The following is a 13,519-nucleotide window of genomic DNA, read 5'->3' on the forward strand; positions in this document are numbered from 1 at the left end:
CACCTCAAATGTTACCACTATTAATATAACGAGCTACATAGGAAGATCGAATTAGACCATCTCGGACCACCAGGTTTACAATTCCACCTGCAGATACATGCAAGAAGTATTGTCACAATACTTAGGTCACGTTATTCCATTGAGGTCATTATCAACTAAGCTTATAATTAATGTGTGATCATTTGGTCAATGTCACCAGCGTAACGTACTAACAAAAACAAGGACTGCAAACTCAAATGCCTGTAAGGCAGAAAGTAAGATGGTAGGAAACGAAGTCTATAGGGAACTATATAACAGAGGTTGCAGATTCGTGGCAGATTCTAAAGCATAGCGGTCCCAACATTTTTGGCACCAGGGACCTGCTTTGTGGAAGACAACTTTTCCACAGGCGGCAAGGGGTGGGATGCAGGAGGGCAATGGTCTCGGGATGAAACTGTTCCACCTCAAATCATCAGGAATTAGATTTGCATAAGGAATATGCAACCTAGATCCCTCATGTGTGCAATTCACAACAGGGTTCATGCTCCTGTGAGAATCTAATGATGCTGCTGATCTGACAGGAGGCAGAGCTCAGGCAGTAATGCAAGCAATGGTGAGCGGCCAGAGATACAATCGTCCACCCACTATTCACCGCCTGCTTTGTGGCCCAGTTCTTAACAGGCCACCGACCAGTACAGGTCCATGGCCCAGGGGTTAAGGACCCCTGCTGCAGCACATTGCTTAATAGAGGACTGTAGCAGCCATGCGCCCAGAGCTTTCCTGGTTTTTTTTTTGAGATGCCAGAAAACCAGATTTTTTTTTTTTTTTTTTTTTGAGACAGTCTGGCTCTGTTGCCCAGGTTGGAGTGTGGGAGTGTGATCTCAGCTCAACCTCCCAGGCTCAAGCAATCCTCTCACCTCAGGCCCCAAAATAGCTGGGATTACAGGCGCACTCCACCACACCCAGCTAATATTTTTGTATTATTTGTAGAGATGGGGTTTTGCCATGTTACCCAGGCTGTCCTGGAATTCCGGAGTTCAAGCTGTTGGCCCATCTCAGACTCCCAAAGTGCTGGGATTGCAGGAGTGCACCACCACATCTGGCCTGAAACTCAGATTTTATTTATTTATTTACTTGTTTATTTTTGAGATGGAGTCTCGCTCTGTTGCCCAGGCTTGAGTGCAGTGGCACGGATCTCAGCTCACTGCAAGCTCCGCCTCCCGGGTTCACGCCAGTTCTCCTGCCTCAGCCTCCCGAGTAGCTGGGACTACAGGGCACATGCCACTGCCTTCTGGCTGATTGCCGTTATTTTTTAGTAGAGACAGGAGTTTTCACCATGGCGGAGCTGGTCTCGAACTCTGACCTCAGGTGGTCCACCCGCCTCAGCCTCCCAAAGTGCTGGGATTACAGGCGTGCACCACCGCACCCACCCTGAAACCCAGATTTTTAATGTGAAAGTCTTCAAACCTTGGAGGTGTCATAAAAAGCACGCTGTGGACCACTAGTTTGCAACTGCCAATCTAAAATATCATAGACATATCATCACCTTAGCCATGAAAAAAAAAAGTATGTGAGGCAGAAAATGGAAGCAACCATGCCTGATTTATTGTTGAATACTTTTTCCGTAGACCGAGAGCTTCCCTTTCATTAGCATCTGAAACTATCTTCAGAATGACATTGGTTTTCATAAAAGTGTTGATCCTCAACCTCTTTATAGGCTTGCACTGGCACAGCAGAGTGAAACATGTTAAATAGCATTTGTTCCTTGAGTATACATGGAAAAAGGTGAAGTACTCATAAGTGTTCAGCTAATATTGTAGCAGGACGAGTGGCAGACCAAACTCCTCAGACACTGAGTTAAAGAAGGAATGGGTTTCTTCAGCTGGGGGTATCGGCAAGACTTCTGTCTCAAGAGCGAGGCTACCTGAGTAAACAACTCCCTGTCCTTTTAGGGCTCCACAACTCTAAGGGGTGCATGTGAGAGGTCATGATTGATTGAGCAAGCTTAAGGAGGTACGTGACTGGTGGCTAATACTGATGAGTAAATCAGGGCTCAGCTCTTTCGGGATTTTCAGTGCATTTCCTGCTGTGTCCTTGTCTGCAAGTCAGCAGAACTCCGGACGGATTAGGTCAGGGTCCATCTTCTTCTATTAGGGTTCTTTGAACATCTTGCCTGTTGGATTTTGTTTCTTGCCTTTTGGGGTTTTGCTTTAACAGGAGAGGCGAGAAATTAGGCATAAGATAGTATAGAGCGTGGTCTCCTCCCTTAATATGAGCAGCATCTCAGCAGTCTCCAATTCTTGAATTACCAGGGAGTATTTTTGGTGAGGTGTTTTTAAGGGAAACACCCTCAAAATGATGTATTAAGTCATAGTACCTTTTTTTTTTTTTGAGACAGGAATGCTGCTGTTTGAGAACTGGTACGGTGGCACTGGGTTGTTACAGGAAGGGGTCCGAAGTCCAGACCCCAAGGAGGGTTCTTGGATGTTGTGCAAGAAAGAATTTAGGGTAAGTCCGTAGTGTGAAGTGAAAGCAAGTTTGTTAAGAAAGTAAAGGAGGCCAGGCTCAGTGGTTCACACCTGTAATCCCAGCACTTTGGAAGGCCGAGACAGGGATCACGAGGTCAGGAAATCAAGACCATCCTGGCTAACACAGTGAAACCCTGTCTCTACTAAAAAGACAAAAGTTAGCTAGAGGTGGCGAGGCCTGTGAGTGCTGCTTCTGGGAGGCTGAGGCAGAAGTCATAGACAGGTGTAGAGCTTACAGTGGTGGTCATACCACTGCACTCCAGCCCTGGGTGACAAGCCGAGACTCTATCTCAAAAAAAGACAAAAAAAAGACAAAGAAAGTAAAGGAATAAGAGTGGCTACTCCATAGGTAGAGCAGCCGTGAGGTCTCCTGGTTACCCATTTTTATGGTTATTTCTTGATGATATGCTAAACAAGGGGTGGATTTTTCATGCCTCCTCTTTTTAGACCATATAGGGTAACTTCCTGATATTGCCATGGCGTTTGTAAACCGTCATGGTGCTGGTGGGAGTGTAGCAGTGAGGATGACGGGAGGTCACTCTTATCACTATTTTGATTGTGGTGGGTTTTGGCCAGCTCCTTCACTGCCACCTGTTGTGACAGCAAGGTCTTTATGATTGGTATTTTGTGCTGACCTTCTATGTCATCCTGTGACTTAGGCTGTCTATGTCATCCTGTGACTTAGGCTGCCTTAACCACATCGAGGGAATCTGTTGTGGTTTTGGCTCGTTTTGCCAGCTCCTGTTTAAGATGGAGTTGCTCTGGTTCACACGCCTCTGACACAATCACTGCTCACTGCAGCCTCCACCTAGAGATCCTCCTGCCTCAGCCTCCCAAGGTGCTGGGACTACAGGTGCGTGCCACCACAGTCAGCTAATTTTTGTATTTTTTGTAGAAATGGGGTTTTTCCATATTTCCCAGGCTGGTCTCAAACTCCTGGGCTCAAGCAATCTTTCCGTCTCAGCCTCCCAAAGTACTGGGATTACAGGCATGTGCCACCATGCCGACCTAATGTTACTGTAATCAGACTAAGGTGGGGGTTACTACCTGAGTTGCTATGGCTCCAGCTGAAAGCCTGTGCAGTCATATCATGGGTAAACATTTGCTTTATGCTGAAAATATGGCAGACCTGGCATTACAGCTTTTACAAATCTCCTAAGGTGTCTTGGTAGTGTATTAGTTCATTTTCATAGTGCTATAAAGAAATACCCGAGACTGGGTAATTTATAAAGAAAGAGAGGTTTAATGTACTCAACAGTTACATGAGACTGGGGAGGAATATAGGAATCATGGGGTTGGGAGGCAGGAGGCGGAAGGGTATCTTGGCATGGGGTGAGAGGGCATGTGCAGGAGCTGCTTTACTTTACTAAAAGCAATCCAGATCTTGTGAGACTATTCGTGTCAGGCAGTGTGGGAAAAACACCTTTGCAGGTTCAATTACCTCCCCTACGGGTCCCTCCCATGACACATAGGGATTTCTGGGAATTGGTTCAGGGACTGGGGGGTTTGGGGACATGGTGGACGTCAGAAGCTTTGGTCAACGGTGCGCTTTGCGGTGGGAAGTGACATTTGGTGGGTTGTGGTAAAAGAAAACAGATTTATTAGAGAAATTATGAAATATGTTACTGCGGGTTGCAGTAGGGCGCAACAGAAGAAAGGAATATCTACCACAAAAGGCAAGAGAGCTGGAGGAAAGTTTTATAGGATCATGCTGAAGGGTGCTAAGTGTGGAATGAGGTAATTGTGCCTGCAGGTTGTTGGTGATTAGCTGTCTCTAACAATTGTTCATACAATAATTGTTCATTATTCTCCTCAACTTGGGACTCTCCCCAACCTGGGGACCCTTCCTCATTGTTGCTTACTTATCAGGACTTCACATAAGGGTCTGGAAACTTCATTCATTCATATCTTCAACACAAATTTTAGATAGCCTGTTTTTTAAAAAATTTATTCAACAAATATTTAGTCCAAGCCACTATTACTTATTACTTTCTCTACTATTGTATGGACTTGTAACTATCTCTGACACTATTCTTCCACATTCTCTATTATTTATGCCTATGGTAAAATTGTCCAGTTTGACCATGCAACTAATACTCATAGAGAATATATAGAGTCTAGAAGAAAATATACAGGTTCTTAAAGTCTGCCCTGCCAACAAAACCATAATGCAGGAACAAGCATCACAACTATGCCAAATAATCAATTCTATAATGTCCCAACTTTTCCTTTAAAACTGGAATTTCCAGACTTCCTTTCTGCATTAACCAGTTTAACTAGACAGTAATGAAATATCCCTCCTACTTTTTGCTGTGATAGTTTAGATGTAAACCAAAAATAAAATTCTAAGCCACCCACTCCAACTGAATAGACCCTTCCTGTTGGCCAAGGACATTCCAAAGTAAACTGAAAAAACCAGCTCAGGCCATGATGGGAACGGGAGGTGTCAACATGCCTCATTTATACCTTCTTCCCTCTGGAATCAAGACACAACTGACCAGCATTAACATTAAAACAGAGATCTTAAGCCAGGCACCGTGGCTCACGCCTGTAATCCCAGTACTTTGGGAGGCCAAGGCAGGATCACCTGAGGTTGGGAGTTCAAGACCAGCCTGGCCAATATGGCGAAGTCCCTGTCTCTACTAAAAATACAAAATTAGCCGGGCATTGTGGTGCACGTCTGTAATCCTAGCGAGGCATGAGAATCAGTTGAACCCAGGAAGCAGAGGTTGCAGTGAGCCAGGATCATGCCACTGCACTCCAGCTGGGCAACGGAGTGACACTCCAGCTCAAAAAAAAAAAGAGAAAAGACCTTAAGACTAACAAAACAGACTCTTTGTAGCAATAAGATATCAAATTATAGCCTGACCCTAGTCAGGACAGATAATAAGCCCTGAAAGAAATCAAAGTATTTTATGCCAAAATATATTATTTTAACATATTATGAAATGAAATGGTCCTGTAAAGTTATCTCTTTTGGGGAAAATCTACATTCTCTAGAGGATCTCCTTCCCTTTCCATGTCTTTCCCTCATCCAGGAGAGATTTAACTAAGCTTGGCACCTTTTAGGATCTGATAAGAGATATTTATCATCTATTCTCTGAAGTCGGCCACCTGGAGGCTTCATCTACATAACAAGAACATTGGTTTCCACAACCCCCTTTATCTTAACTACAAACATTTCCTTCTGCAGACTTCAGACTACAGAGCTTAACCTTTTCAACCAATTGCCATCAGGAAATCTAAATCCACCTATGACCTAGTAGCTTTCCCCCACACTCAGCCCTGCTTACCTGCTGCTTCTAGTTATATCTTTGTGGGCCCAACCAGTGTACACCTTACATGTATTGATTGATGTCTGCCTGTAACTTCTGTACCCCTAACATGTATAAAATCAAGCTGTCACTCAACCACCTTGGGCACATGTTCTCAGGACATTTTGACTATGCCTCAGGCCTTGGTCACCCATATTTGGCTCAAAATAAACCTCTTAAAATATTTTACAGAGTTTAATTATTTTTATTGACATAGAATACTGTCAGAGGCATTCAAACCAGATCGACTCCATTTTGATTGAGGGTAGGAAAATGAGGCTGGGACTTCCTGGGCTGCATTCCCAGAAAGGTAAGCAGTCCTAGCCTCTAGATGTTTACAGTTAAGGGAACAAATTAATAATGTTTACTAAACAGACCCAGACTTGGGAGTGTCCAAATATCCCAATATCTGGAGACCAAAGGCATTCTAATTTTGCTATAAAGATAATAAAATAATATCAATTCTTGGCCGGGCACAGTGGCTCAGCCTGTAATCCCAGCATTTTGGGAGGCTGAGGTGGGTGGATCATGAGGTCAGGAGATCGAGACCATCCTGACTAACATGGTGAAACCCAGTCTCTACTAAAGTAGAAAAATTAGCTGGAAGTGGTGGTGGGCACCTGTGGTCCCAGCTACTCGGAAAACTGAGGCAGGAGAATGGGTGTGAACCGAGGTGGGCTTGCAGTGGTGAGATCAGCTGCCACTGCACTCCAGCCTCCAGCCTGGGCAACAGAGCGAGACTCTGTCTCAAAAAAATTAAAAATAAATAATAATAATAATATCAATTCTTGTAAAATATAGTAATTAAAATATTGATATTTATGTAAACTCTTGTGGCAAACACACCTCCCATATATGAATATTGTACCTATGGTTGATACGTTTCTCCTCTTACTTTTATTTTTATTTTTTATTTTTTTATTTTTATTTTTTGAGACAGAGTCTTGCTCTGTCATAAACTGGAGATGCAATGGCAGGATCTCAGCTCACTGCAAGCTCCCGCCTCCCGGGTTCCACGCCATTCTCCTGCCTCCAGCCTCAGTAGCTGGGACTGGCTCCTGTAGTTTTTTATCCATTTTTAGTAGAATGGGGTTTCACCGTGTTAGCCAGGATGGTCTCCGATCTCCTGACCTGTGATCCACACCAGTCTCGGCCTCCCAAAGTGCTGGGATTACAGGCTTGAGCCACCGCGCCCGATATCTTGCACCAGAATGCCTTACCTGTCTAATAGATGGCCTGTGTGTTCCACCCACACCACATTACTTTCTTGTTTTTACTACGTTTGTTTGTTTGAGATGGAGTCTCACTCTGTTGTACAGGCTGGAGTGCAGTGGTGTCTTGGCTCAATGTGGCCTCCACCTCTGAGTTCAAGTGTCCTACCTCAACCTCCCAAGTAACTGGGATTATGGCCCGACCACCAACTTGGCTAATTTTTGTATTACAGTAGAGATAATTTCACCATGTTGGCCAGGCTGTTCGAGCTTTGACCTCAGGTGATCCTACCTCCAGCCTCCCAAAGTGCTGGAATACAGGCTTGGGCCTCCATATGAACCAGCAAGAAATCTTTTTTTTTTTTTTTTTTTTTTTTTGAGAGATGGGTCTGGCTCTGTCACCCAGGCTGGAGTGCAGTGGCTTGCGATCTCGGCTCACTGCAAGCTCACCTCTGGGTTCGCATGCATTCTCCTGCCTCAGCTCGGTGGCTGGACTACAGGCGTCTGCCACCACCCGGCCTAATTTTTTTGTATTTTTAATGAGATGGGGTTTCACCATGTTAGCCAGGATGGTCTCAGTCTCCTGACCTTGTGACCCACCTGCCTCGGCCTCCCAAAGTGCTAGGATTACAGGCATGAGTCACTGCACCCGGCCCAGAAATCTTAATGCTGCATTTTTTTCTACTTATGCTACAAGAAAAATGGCTGAGAAGTCCCCTGGGAATGAATTCAAGTCTAGATTTTCACCTCTATGACAGTACATATATATCTGTAAAATAGGCTGACATTTTTCCATAGCCAGTTGCGGAGTCAATAAAAAAAAGAAGTTTTTTGTTTTGTTTTGTTTTTGTATTGTATTGCTTTGTTTCGAGATAGGGTCTAGCTCCATCGCCCAGGCTGGAGTGCAGTGTCACAATTTTGGCTCACTATAACCTCTGCCTCTCAGGTTCAAGTGATTCTCCTGCCTCAGCGTCCTGGGTAGCTGAGATTACAGGTGTGAACTGCTGTGCCTGGCCAAAAAAAAAAAAACTTAATAGAAAAAATTTAAAAATAGGCTAACATTTGGAAGAATTCAGTAAGTGATGTAAAGAACATACATAAATAGGGACAACTTGTATCTCCATCCAAAGGTGTAAATCTTGTATTTACAATAAAGATAACCAGGAAAGTTTACAGAATGTAAATCTAATTATCTTTAAATATTTCCCAGAATAATCACATCACTAAAAACAAAAAGTAGCCAGAGGCATTTGTTGTATTTAACTGAAATTAATTTATTTTTCATACACTCAAAATCATATTACATCAAAATTTTAATATACACACACATAAAATTTAAACTTAAAAATGAAACCATTGGGGCTGGGCACAGTGGCTCACACCTATAATCCCAGCACTTTGGGAGGCCGAGGCGGGCAGATCACCTGAGGTCAGGAGTTTGAGACCAGCCTGGCCAACATGATGAAAAACCCTGTATCTACTAAAAATACAAAAATTAGCTGAGCATAGTGGCAAGCGCCTGTAATCCCAGATACTTGGGAGGCTGAGGCAGGAGGATCACTTGAACCTGGAAGGCAGTGGTTACAGTGAGCAGAGATTGTGTCACTGCACTCCATCCTGGGTGACAGCGCGAGACTCTGCCTGAAAATTAAAAAAAATAAAAAAATTTAAAAAAAGAAACCATTGGTATTGCTATTACAATACTTTCTACCCAGAATATGAACAGAACATTCTGGTCCATAGCTCAGAAAAACAGGTCACCAATGTAAATATGAATATTAGAAAATAACAGATCCAGGCTGGGCTCAGTGGCTCACGCCTGTAATCCTAACACTTTGGGAGGCCAAGGTGGGTGGATCACCTGAGGTCAGGAGTTCAAGACCAGCCTGGCCAACATGGTGAAACCCCATCTCTACTAAAATTACAACAATTAGCTGGGCGTGGTGGCTAGCACCTGTAATCCTGGCTACTCGGGAGACTGAGGCATGAGAATCACTTGAACCTAGGAGGTGGAGGTTGCAGTGAGCTGAGATCACATCACTGCACTCCGGCCTGGGCAACAGAATGAGACTCTGTCTCAAAAAACAATAAAGTACATAAAATAAAATATAAAATAAAAACTCAAAAAAGCTATTATCTGCATCTTAGTAAGTTAGCTTAATAAACCTACTTTTCCTTTCTTTTCTTTTCTTTTTTTTTTTTTTTGAGACAGGGTCTTATACTGTCACCTAAATGGCAAAATCACAGCTCACTGCAGCCTCCCAGGCTCAAGTGATCCTCCCACCTCAGCCTCCTGAGTAGCTGGGAATATGACATCACACTCAGCTAATTTTTTTGTTGTTCTTATAGAGATAGGATCTCACTATGTTTCCCAGACTGGTCTCAAATGCCTGGCCTCAAGTGATCCTTTCACCTCAGCCTCCTAAAGTGCTGGGATTACAGGTGTGAGCCATTGTACCCAGCCCTACTTTTCTATAATATAGCTGAAATCAGTCAGATGAAAAAATTGAAGTTTTGAAAGGTGAAGGAAAGAAAATAAGAACTAATTTGGAAGATACAGGACTATGGTCAGAAGAAAGGGGCACTGAAAAGAGGGAGAGAGTCTCAGAAAAGAAAGAGGCACCTGATGTTTACTCAGTTCAAAATTCTTCCTAGGCTGGGCACGGTGGCTCATGCTTGTAATCCTAGCAGTTTGGGAGGCTGAGGTGGGCAGATCACTCGAGGTCAGGAGTTCAAGACCAGTCTGGGCAAACACGGTGAAATCCGATCTCTACTAAAAATACAAAAATTCGATGGGTATGGTGGCACACGCCTGTAGTCCCAGCTACTCAGGAGGCTGAGGCAGGAGAATCGCTTGAACCCCAGAGGCGGAGGTTGCAGTGAGCCAAGATCACGCCATTGCACTGCAGCCTGGGCAACAGAATGAGACTCCATCTCAAAAAAATAAATAAATAAATTCTCCTTGGGTCAGTCCTTTCTCCTTTTCTTCTCCCAAGGACCAGAGAGGATCCTCCGCTACCGTCCTCTCTAAAGCAAGGCTGTTGAGTCCTTAAGTACAATAAATGTAATAAGCCCTTTCCCTTATTACAATTATTTTGCCCTCCCGGAATGTTCAAGTGGTCATGGCGTGGGCAGGGGGTGAGAGGAGAGAGCAGTGGGTTTGGTTGGGTCATGGTGCGGGCAGGGGGTGAGAGGAGAGAGCCATGGGTTTGATTGGGTTGTGGACAAAGAAAGAGGAAGGAAGAAATGGATGAATAAAGATGGAGTTAGAGAAGGATACACTTACAAAGCAGAAGAGAACTGGGAAAAGACAAGCTTTTACTTGATATATACCAAAAATGTGACTCAGTCATTACTTCCTTCTATTCACATGGTTAGTTACACTTCACAGATCTTCATGTGTTCCTAACCTTTCAACTCCAGCACGTACTTTATCTTTAAATTCCAGATTTCCCTTTTTTTTTTTTTTTTTTTTTTGAGACAGAGTCTCGCTCTGTCACCCAGGCTGGAGTGCAGTGGCACGATCTCGGCTCACTGCAAGCTCCACCTCCCGGGTTCACGCCATTCTCCCACCTCAGCCTCCGAGTAGCTGGGACTACAGGCGCCCACCACCACGCCCGGCTAGTTTTTTGTATTTTTTTAGTAGAGACGGGGTTTCACCATGTTAGCCAGGATGGTCTCGATCTCCTGACCTCGTGATCCACCCGCCTCGGCCTCCCAAAGTGCTGGGATTACAGGCTTGAGCCACCGCGCCCAGCCCAGATTTCCCTTTTTATGTATCAGCTGTTGAAAGTATAAAAAGAAACTTTTTCAATCATTTTAATTGCATTAGCAGTGATTTAATTTTTTTAGATGCTAAACCTTATGGGTGAAAGTAGATTAAATGTAGCCAAATGCAACCTCAAGATCTTCAGGCACAAAAACCCATTAACTTTTTAATATTCTCAGAAGATGAACCTAATTTCAAAGGAAAGCTGCCTCCAGAATATATTGTTAAGCATATTCTAGATATAATTAATTCATTTTGGCAAACATTCTGTAGAAATTCACGTAACATTTTACTGTACTAAAAGCAAATTGCCCATGTAACAAAAAATACCTTTTCATAGCTTCAGATGAATTTTAAAGGATGACTGATGGTCCTTGGAAGAGAAACAGTAAACAGATAAGGTTTATAGCAATCACGTATGAGTTAGAAATTGCAGTTCCAGATAATCTCTCTATTAAAGAGACTATCTACACTTAATTTGGTCCACTGTAGTGAACACAGTTGATGTGAAGTCCCCATTTAAATTCAACCTGAAATACCAAAGTTAATTTTTCTTTTTTTTTTTTTTTTTGTTTTAAGACAGAGTCTTGCTCTGTTGCCTTAGCTGGAGTGCTTGGCTCACTGCAACCTCCGCCTCCTGGGCTTGAGCGATCCTCCTGCCTCAGCCTCCCAAGTAGCTGGAAGGACAGGTGCAAGCCACCACACCCAGCTACTTTTTGTATTTTTAAAAGAGGAAGCTACTCATGTCTAAGCTGGTCTTGAACCTCTGAGCTCAAGTGATCCTACCGGGCCTTGGCCTCCCAAAACGCTGGGATTACAGGCGTGAGCCACCGTGCCTGGCCAGAAAATTTTAAACATGCACAAACTCTCAAGTGGCCCAATTCCCTCTCACCAAACCAATCACAATACAGATAAAAGAGAATAACTTGTATTCGCTTTTTCACAAATAAACAAGACTGATAAATTGTGAACGATGCTGATTTTAATTACAAGTAAACTGGGCATATGCTTCTTACTATTTAAAGCTATAGGGTGATCAGTGGAAGTTTTCCTGTTAGTACTTTAATACTTTTTATATTTATTGGTTCACTACAACCTGTGCCTCCCAGGTTCAAGAGATTCTCCTGTTTCAGCCACCTGAGTAGCTGAGACCACACGCACGCACCACCATGTCCGGCTAATTTTGTATCTTTAATAGAGATGGGGTTTCACCGTGTCGGCCATGCCAGTCTTGAACTCCTGACCTCAACCAATCCGCCTGTCTTGGCCTGCCAAAGTTCCAGGATTACAAGCGTGAACCACCGCACCCAGCCTTATTATAATTGTTGTTATTTAAATCTCTTTTGCTCTCTCTTTCAAGAGAGACCACATCATATTCAGTTGCATCCATTTATTTATTCATCTTCTGCCTCCTGGGCTCAAGATCCTCCTGCCTCAGTTTCCCAAGTAGCTGGGACTACAGGCTCACACCACCATGCTTGGCTAATGTTTGTATGTTTTGGAGAGACAGGATCTTGCCATGTTGCCTAGGCTGGTCTCAAACTCCTGGGCTCAGACAATCCACCTGCCTTCACCTCCCAAAGCACTGGGATTATAGACATGAGCCACCACGCCCAGCCCTAAGTACTTTTATACAAAATGCAAACACTATTCTTCCATCATATAAGTGACACCACAGCATCTGTAAAGGTTTGCCCGGCAGTACATACAATTACTTTGGGTACACTTTTTGATGTTAAAATGTATCTTATTATTATGAAACAGTTTTTTCCATTATATTAACTACTTTTACAACGACGCAAGTAAGTTATTTTACAAACCATTTAGAAATTTATTTACTATGGTCCCGATAATGTAAAATATATTAATGCCTATTACATTCAGATAAAGTATACACTTGGAAACTGCGTGTTTATGACTTATAGAAACTTAAATAAATTATATAAATTATATGCTCAATTTTTAGGTATGTAGTCTTAATAAATTAAGCTTAAATATAAATTCTCAAGATAAATTAACAGTTCAGGGCTTCACATTTTGAAATCCGTGGAACATGACATTGGAGACAACAGAACTCTGGTGGAATTCTTAGGTGGAATTTGCTGAACCTTTTTTTTTTGAGATGGAGTCTTGCTCTGTCACCCAGGCTGGAGTGCAGAGGTGCGATCTCAGCTCACTGCAAGCTCCGTCTCCGGGGTTCATGCCATTCTCCTGCCTCAGCCTCCCAAGTAGCTGGGACTACAGGCGCCCGGCTAATTTTCTGTATTTTTAGTAGAGATGGGGTTTCACCATGTTAGCCATGATGGTCTCAATCTCCTGCCCTCGTGATCCACCCACCTCAGCCTCTCAAAGTGAAACTTTTTTTTTTTTTGGAATAGAGATGAGATCTTGCAATATTGCCTAGGCTGGTCTCAAACTCCTTGCCTTAAGGGATCCTCCCACCTCTGCCTCCCAAAGTGCCGGAATTACAAGCGTGAACGACTATATCCAAGTGAAACTTCTTGAGATAGTTATGTAATTTTTAAATCTGATGGTGTAGAAGTTAGACGAACTGAATAAATATTAAATATTAGATCAAGTTTCTCAAGTTTACCTTAAAGTATAAAGATTTATGTTAAAGCACTGATTTTCACAAAATAATATCAGTGTGAAATTTGAAAAGAAGTCAAATGTTTTATTTCATGTATTTGGGAAATGAGGTGCTTTAGTTAACTGAAT

This window comes from Papio anubis, chromosome 18 (genome assembly GCF_008728515.1).
Source record: "Papio anubis isolate 15944 chromosome 18, Panubis1.0, whole genome shotgun sequence".
Taxonomy (NCBI): Eukaryota; Metazoa; Chordata; class Mammalia; order Primates; family Cercopithecidae; genus Papio; species Papio anubis.